At 30.4% G+C, this 9256-nt stretch overlaps 1 long non-coding RNA gene across 1 annotated transcript in view; it reads left to right on the top strand.

Annotated features, from left to right (window-relative positions):
• Positions 1-3183: 3183 nt before the first annotated feature.
• Positions 3184-9256, top strand: part of LOC117106582 — a 14199-nt gene continuing 8126 nt past the window's right edge. The window contains exons 1-4 of the long non-coding RNA XR_004445095.1: positions 3184-3337; positions 4081-4215; positions 4600-4621; positions 6820-6951. This is a non-coding gene — a long non-coding RNA (uncharacterized LOC117106582). The remainder of the gene's footprint in view (positions 3338-4080; positions 4216-4599; positions 4622-6819; positions 6952-9256) is intronic.

Below are 9256 nucleotides of genomic sequence, written 5' to 3'. Positions count from 1 at the left end.
CAAGAGACAGAGATATTACTGTGACTGGTGATCAGTATTGCATTACTCGCCATCCAGGTTTTGAATCAAACTGTCTCGATCTATGGAGTTTGCAGATGGCTAGGAAGAACACTCCAAAGAAGTACATGTGCAGTGAAAATAAATCAGCCCATGAGTAAGTGGTTTCTGAAGGCTACTATAAACAACACAAACAACTACTGTATTGTTAATTTATACACAATATAAATGAGTAAACAGCACCACACCCAGTAACAAACAGTTACACAGTACTAGTTATAGTCACAATTAGTAAAACAATTTTTATTTGAACACATTTTAAATATAAAAATCCAATGTAATCTGTAAATCAGGGCTACTGTCTATGAAATATAATTACAGTACCTTAAAACAATCAGTATGATATCCCCAAATGTAGCAATCATTTTTTATATTTATATTTTACAGAAAATACAGGCATACCGGATACAGAAATTTTGTGAAATGGACACAGGGGTACTTTGGGCAAAGGTAACCGTGTGGTTTTTACCATCATTTGTTGTTGCCAAAATCAGGAACAAATTTAGGTTCGAGCATTACGCGGGTTTTAAATGTCCAAAGCTATAAATAAATACTAAAGCATATTTTTTTAACGATCTCCTGCATACTATCTGTCTCTTATACACATCTAGATGTGTATAAGAGACAGCACTAAAACCAGCCAATGAGCAATCCAGCTATTATAGTAGAAATCAGTGATCCAACCCCCATAAAACTGTTCACCAACTGGCACACATGGTGCTTTCCCTCCAAGGCGTTTACCTTTCCGATTCCCATATACACTACCACATCCTTTCCCTCCACCACCCGCACAAATTTCTGGCCCATTCAAACCCCCACAAATTGTTACCGAACCACAGAACACTAAATGCAACTACTGCTTCCCAATCCCGTGTTATCCCTCAAGCCCTATGATTAGACCTAACTTCTTGCTCCAATCACCACACAAACAGCAGCACCTTCAACTCGTCCAACACAAAAAAAAAAGTGATATAGAATAGCAGAATGGCCTATTTTAAGAGCAAACTAAGAGAATATATCGATAAGTAATATGAATGTGAGAAAAAGATCGTCATAAAAGAGGGGGGTTCAACAAGTCCGACAGAGTGGGTCCAAACCAAGGGGCCACCTAGGACCTCGTTGAAGGACCCGGAACAGGGGAGGCGCCAGGATTTACCCGTGGTCCTGTCTCTTATACACATCTAGATGTGTATAAGAGACAGGCTTCTGAACACTACTGTCCAAAACTTACCCCCGTATTCTTAAAACGAACTTCATTTCGTATTCTTAAAGCGAATTTCAACTAGCACTACGACTAAATCACTCGAACCTCGACTAACATTACGCCTCCTCAGACCGATTTTTTTAGTCAGACTAGGGTCAGGCTAAATTACCGACTTGAAATATTTGCCCACTAAAACATGCTTTTCGTAACTTACGATAAAGTGAAATGAATAAAAACAATTGTATAAATAGGTCTGATGTATCTCCAGTGTGCTCAAGAAAAGGGACATTACATTTAGCTTCCAAAATGCAAAATTAACATTTTTTGCTAGCCATATGCAACAGTTCCTGATTTGCATGAAATCTCTTCTTGTCTAGGCCCTGTCTCTTATACACATCTAGATGTGTATAAGAGACAGATATATATATATATACATATATATATATATACCATATATATATATATATGGTATATATATATATATGTTAATTAATGTGTATATATTTACTTACACTGTCAATTATTTTGAATTGAAATAAAAATGAGTATCCAATGGTTATATAACCTATTTTCAACATTATTTTTTATGTTTTATTGTTACATATCCATTCTTCCCATACATAAAAATTCTATAGAACTTTATAGACCTTCTATAGAGAATAATCAATTTCTACAGAAATTAGTATTTAAAAAAAAATTGTTTTATAGAGGAACTAGTTTTTATAGAATTCTATAACATACTATATACACATATTTAATGTAATTTCTATGTTTTTAATTTTTTTTTTGTTTCATTCAATATTTTATTGACACATTCGTGTCTGACCAGTATAATCCTACCAACATGTTTTACATCTTGCATATTCTATAGAAATTCTATAGAATATTCTCTATAATAAAACTAAAAATTTCAGTGCTTACCTGTACTTTTTAAAATGTATTATAACAATTTTATAGGGAGTATCTCTATAGGAACATATAAAATCTCTATAGAGTATAACATATATGAAATTTCAATTTAAATTTTTTAATTTATAGTATAATTGTATAATATTCTAAACACAGTCATTTTAAAAACTGTAACTTTTATTAGTCTATAGAAAATATATATAAAATATATTAAAAACTCTATAGAAACGTTTATAATCTGTAACATTGTTTCTCTATAGAAAGTATATATATAATGAATACGAAGGCTATGGAAGTGTTTATCTGTAAATGAAATATTAAAATTTATTTTGAAAATTATATCTATAGAAAAATTATGTATAAAATGTATACTCTTTTTTTTATAAGAACACATTTTATAAGAACACTGAGGCTAAAATTGCATAAAAATTAAGAACAAAATAAGAACAAATTGAGGCTGAGGTAAAATTTCAAACGAGGTTTATATTTTTAAAATCCAAAATATTATATCTGTACATTATGTGCAGTAAGTGTGACTGTAAACCCTCTATAATACAGTAGAGTAGGTATACCAATCTGACATTTGGGGGCCATTTTTTGTGGTGTCACTGTCTTTCACGTACATTCCAGTACCATGGTGCATACTGCCGTACAATTAAATAATTTTTTTTTGTTTAAAAGGTGTGTAAACTATGAACAAAATAAGAACATTTTGAGCTTGAATCGGCCAAAAAATAAGAACACTGAGCCTGGGAATAATTTTACTGGTTCTTATAAAAAAAAAGTGTAATTATATAAAATCTATTCAAATTCTATGAAAAATTTCTGGAACCACTAATACATTGGTAGCCTTATGGGAACTTTATGGGGGGGGGGGTAACGGGTCTGTAGTCCCCTAAACTTATCCCTCACCTATTCACATAACAACAATGCTTTAGGGTTGACAGCAAAATGTTATCAACAGCCTAACCTGTTTACTGTGTTAGCCCACCTACCAACTTATTAACGTTAATGTCGAATTGCACAAATCTGATTTGAATTGTCACTTCATGTAGAGCCAACGGAAGCGGTAGTATTTTGAATTTTTCTCTGGACATTCATGATGTTAGGCAGTTATAAACATACTCCTTGGAAGTATTTTAGCAGTACTGTATTCACTATCAAGTGGTAAGAGTTGGTTTTGTTTTATTATTCAGTTTACTACTCTAGCAGACACGCTAGCCTCGTCGGAGGCCTAGTAGTAGTAGTGGTAGATGAAGGCTTGAATGAAGAGGACTGGCCTAGCTAAGCCTTAGCCTAAGGCCTAGGCCTGTGTGTACCGCCAATACTAGCCTAGCCGCTGTACAGACACAGGCAGAACTGAGGTTCTCTGTTCTCTCTAGGCCCTTGAGGATATAGGGTAGGCTTAGAACCTGGGCCTTTTGTTGGCCTTGCCAAACTGTAAGTTAATTGCCCCATAGTCTAGCATGCCATAAGAAGAGTGGAAAATTGTATTTGGGCCGTGTCCTCACTAATGTCCATGATGCTTTAATAAAATAATGGGTTTAGTGTTAACGGGGGAGTGGGTGGTGTAAAGAATTGCACATCATTATTTGCAGAAAAAGTTAATGTATTAAATCTCTAGGCCTATACTAACATAAGTGGTGATTTTATTTCAGGATACTCAAGTCTCAGTTACTACTGTAATTAAGTGAAAACTAAATCCGGTCACAACTTAATCTTGTAGTTGAAAGCATTAATGTTTGTTTAAAGACGTATCTGTGAAGGAACAGAAAATTACCTGACATTCTTAGTGCTTTAATAAAATAATCGTGGTGGGGGGGGGGTGTAGATAATTGTATCATTATTTGGAGAAAGTTAATGTAATCAAAAGGCCTATACTAACAACATAAATGGTGACTTTATTTCAGGATACTCAAGTCTCGGTAACTACTGTAAGTGAAAACACAATCCAGTCAACTCGTCAATCATTGTAGTAGGAAAGCATTAATGTTTGTTTGAAGACGTATCTGTGAAGGAACAGAAAATTACCTCACTTACTAAAGGTAAATACAGTATATTGTTTTGTTGAAGTTTTATTTTTACTGTCCTGTACTATTAATTATTAACCACATGCTATAGATGATGCTGTAGTTAACATGATAGAGTTTAATCAAATTTAATGTGTATATATTAGGCTTGAGGCCTTAAGGGATATTGAAATTTTAATGTAGGTTAAGCTATTTTGAAAACTAGAAAAAAAAAATTCTTTTGATTAAAAAAGAAGTAACTGCTAGACTGTCATTAGCTACATATATTACTCCTATTTCAATACAATAATAAAGGGATGTAATACATTTAATAGTGGTTTCTATACTATGCGCTCTATATACTGTATAATTTTACCATTATTATTCTTTTTAAAGATTTTGTTTTGTTATATCTTTCAGCAAGAGTGAAACTCCGAAAAATGTTAGTACAAGTCACGGTGATTCAATATTTCAAACTAGATTTGTTCAACGGCATAATTCATACTAATTTAGCTTGGTACCATCGGACAAAAAAAGGCATGGTTATTGACAGTTGCTGTTGCAATATCACAAAGAATGCTGGTTTATGCACACCTGTAACACAAATGGTTCTTGAATATTGTTTTATATAATAAACTTTTGTAAAAGGACTACATTACGAAAAAAAATGCTTATTTAAACAAAAAAAGCGAAAGCAAAGAACTGTAGAATAGCCTTGAATTTGATGTACAGTATGTTTAGCAGTAAGACATTAGCAAAACGATAATATATGAAAGGGATGCTAGTAAATGAGATACTAGGGATGTAATTTCCCTACCGTATGATATTTGTTGGTGTTTTAAATTAAAGAAATTATGGTTTGTATATGAACTCATAGTGTATTTTGTAAGTCTGCAGAAGTTGATTAAAGCCATTGTTACCAATTCGAACTGGGACCATTGAAACCCAATTGGAATTGGGGCCAGTTAAAGTTGAAAACCAGTTGAATTGTCCAAAAACACACAACACCCACTTTTTTATTTTTTTTTTATAGAATACACAGATTTTCTGTATAAAATCGTTCAATTTATATACACTTTCTATACAATTGTATAGAATTTCTATTCGCATATTTAATGTATTTTTATAGGTTTTTTCTATAAAATGTTTATAGATTTATAAGTGGTTTTGATAAAATTGTTTATAGATTTTCTATAGTTTTTTAAGGTTTTTGTTTATATATAACATTTTCATAGACTTTCTATAGATTTTTAATAGAATTTTCATAGTTTTTAATATGATTTTTATAGATTTGTAAGTATTTTGATATAGTTTTAATATATTTTTTATAGTTTTTATAAATTTTTTATAGTTTTTTTCTATATATTTTAATAGATTTTAAATATAGTTTTAATAGATTTTTTATAGAGTTTTAATAAATTTGTAATAGATTTTTAATAGTGGGCGTCTATAGTTATTTCTATAGAATTTTCTATAGATTTCCTAAACAATTATGCTATAGACATTCTATAGTTTTTTTTTGATAGAATTCTATTTTTTTGTATGGGTTCAATGAGCTCAAAATGTATTGCTTAGCCTTCATAACATAAATGTATGACTACTGGCATTATAAAACGTGCATCACGTCAATATATCTTTTCAGAAGGTAAAGCGCTTTTGGCGATGTAATACATGGTTGTTGTCTATTAGCTTATTACCCGTATTTATAATGTATTTGTTAGATAAAACCACGCAAAAACAACATATAACAACAATAAAATTTAACATGCATAGAGTGGGTATTTTTTCTTACACATGGGAAATCATAAAATTCAAGGTTTTGAGTGTTTTTTTTAAAAATAATTTTAAACATAGTAATAGATCATTAATATTGACCAAGTTTTTCCAGAGTTAAAACTATTTAAGTATGTAACATTCACTCAGTGGAATTTGAATTACTGAGTAATCGGAAGTTGATGATAAGCAATTATTCAAGCAGAAATGTTTTGTGTGTTGATAAAGTATGCAGATAAGATATGACATTGATTTATTCACACCTCTTAATTACAGACATTTTTACAAATTATGCAAATTTCAAAATGGTTTAATGACATTATTACATCTTAAAACCACATTTAATGTCATATTGATTTTAAATTATTCTGACTTCATCTTTCATTCACTCTCACTATAATACAACGTTTCTAAAACAATATTCTCTCAAAATATTTTAAAATAATAATCATTCATTGAGGTATTTTTGGTTATTATCACGTTTAACATGTATGGTATGTCCATGATGCTTTAATAAAATAATAGGTTTAGGGTTAACCGGGAGTGGGTGGTGTAAAGAATTGTACATCATTATTTGCAGAAAAAGTTAATGTATTAAATCTCTAGGCCTATACTAACATAAGTGGTGATTTTATTTCAGGTAATTAAGTGAAAATTCAAAATTGTAGTTGAAAGCATTAATGTTAGTTTAAAGACGTATCTGTTGAAGGAACAGAAAATTACCTGACATTCTTAGTGCTTTAATAAAATAATCGGTTTACGGTTAACCGCGGGGGTGGGGGGTGTGAAGAATTGTATCATTATTTGGAGAAAGTTAATGTAATCAAAAGGCCTATACTAACAACATAAATGGTGACTTTATTTCAGGATACTCAAGTCTCGGTAACTACTGTAAGTGAAAACTCAATCCAGTTAACTCAATCATTGTAGTAGGAAAGCATTAATGTTTGTTTGAAGACGTATCTGTGAAGGAACAGAAAACTACCTGACTTACTAAAGGTGAATACAGTATATTGTTTTGTTGACGTTTTATTTTTACTGTCCTGTACTATTAATTATTAACAACATGCTATAGATGATGCTATAGTTAACATGATAGAGTAAAAATGGCCCTAATAAAATTCTGTATTAAAACTGATTTTTTTTAAAATAATTATATCCATTTTTTAAACTGAAATAATTTAGTTTTTAAAAGGAATCTAACATCAAATAAATTGCCATTTACATTTTACTTTTTGCAGAAATTACATATTCAATGATAAAATATTTAAAGATAAAAAAAGCTATGAACACTTTTTTTTTTTTTTTCATTTTCAACAACATAATCAATAAATCAACATAAATTATGCATTTATTAATACTATAATAATTTATTTGTGGCCAATTTCAAGAAAGCGGAATCACAATTTTCCAGAAATTCAATCCGGGTATTGGTAAACCCCACAAACAATGAGGTTATATGAACATTGGTTTTTTTTATAGAAAAAGAGAGTTCTATAATCGTAATTAAAGGGTTTGGATGGGGTTCGCAGTGTGTTTGGAGGACTGTGGTGTATTTTCAAGTATTTTTTCACAAAAAAATCAACATTTTAACCAAAAAAATAGGTTCTTATAAATATTTAATTGTCTTATTGATATACCAAGTGAGTCAATCAAAATTGAATTGTTTGGTTTTCTACAGTGTGTTTTAGGAGGTTTTTGGGAATTAGCAATACCATCTGATCCTTTTTTTATTTATTTTTTTTTTAATTCATCTTCATCTTCAAAAAAACATGACAAAGATTTCAAAGCCAAAAAAAAAGTACATTACAATATTAAAGTGTTTTTTTAACATTTGATCCTACCATTTGATCCTACCATAATTCCTTTACCCTCACAATTACACGCCATTTTAATTCTTAGCATAATTGCCATATTTACATAACTATGTATATAATATAGTATTTCAGTTTACGTTATTTAGTATAGTTTTAGGCACTTAAACCTACTTGGCGGGGAGTAGAAACCAAGTATGCAATTAAATAAGTTGCTTAAATAAATGTATTCATAATTATTAAGTTTACTTTAAAAACAATTATTTGATTAACAAATACTTCTTTGAAGTAACTCTAAGCAGAATATTTGTTGAAGTAAAGTAAGCCTCTCTTGTCCCATACATGAACTTGTCATTCAAACACACAATTAATCCACATGCTTTAACTACTGTTTATTTGCACTATTTATAACATGTAAAGTTATTTCATTTGATACTTAACAAAAGTGAATTTTGTGATTATCTATGAGTTGCATATTTTGGTAGTTGAAATACTGTATGTATGTTATTCCTTTATTTTGTTAGTGGAATAACGTTTTTAAAACTTATTTCAACTATCAAAAAATGTTCAATGGCCGTTGTTTTCTGATAATCTCTTTTTCTGATAATCTCTCAGTACATTATTTGCATTTGTTGTGTAACTGTATTGTTATTGATTCGATTCTTTCTTATTACAGTATTTAAATATTTGAAGATTTAAAAAAAAATATCATTTCTATTACTGAATTTTTTCAGTGGGGCCATTTTTACCTACTTGTCATTTGGGGGCCATTTTTACCTACTTGTCATTTGGGGCAATTTTTACTGGGGCCATTTTTACCGGGACCATTTTTACCGGGGCCATTTTTTCCGGGGCCATTTTTTCCGGGGCCATTTTTTACAGGGCCATTCTGTAATGACCTCAAGGTCAGCTCATCTGCATAACTGTGGCTATCGGCACTGCCGCAGTGCCGATTTGGCACTGCCGCAGTGCCAAAAAAAGCTGCTGTTTTCTATCGGCACTGCCGCAGTGCCAAAAAGCTGCCGTTTTCTATCGGCACTGCCGCAGTGCCAAAAAGTTCCTGTTTTCTATCGGCACTGCCACAGTGCGAAAAGCTGCTGTTAATTAATCGAATCGATGTTTTTATCGATATATGACATTGGTATAATTCATAATTTATAATTTTATTTCACTCAAAACGTAATGAGACTGGTTAGGCAAAAACATGTCCCTGTACAAGATGCCTTCCAGAGAAACAATGATAATGTTAATGGCAAAGACATAATAATAATAATAATAATAATAATAATAATAATAATAATAATAATAATAATAATACAGATAATAATAATAATAATACAGATAATAATATTAATAATAATAATAATAATAATAATAATAATAATAAATAAATAATAATAAAAAGTAAATGATAATAATAATAATGAATGAAGATCAAAATATATCATTGAAGTGAATTCAGTTATTTATTAAAACAAGATTTGGAGGGC

The sequence above is a fragment of the Anneissia japonica genome, unplaced genomic scaffold (assembly GCF_011630105.1).
Source record: "Anneissia japonica isolate Jap-2015-1 unplaced genomic scaffold, ASM1163010v1 scaffold83_len69946_cov84, whole genome shotgun sequence".
NCBI classification, from domain to species: domain Eukaryota; kingdom Metazoa; phylum Echinodermata; class Crinoidea; order Comatulida; family Comatulidae; genus Anneissia; species Anneissia japonica.
Note: the sequence above shows the minus strand (reverse complement) of the source record. Positions and strands in the feature narration are given on the sequence as shown.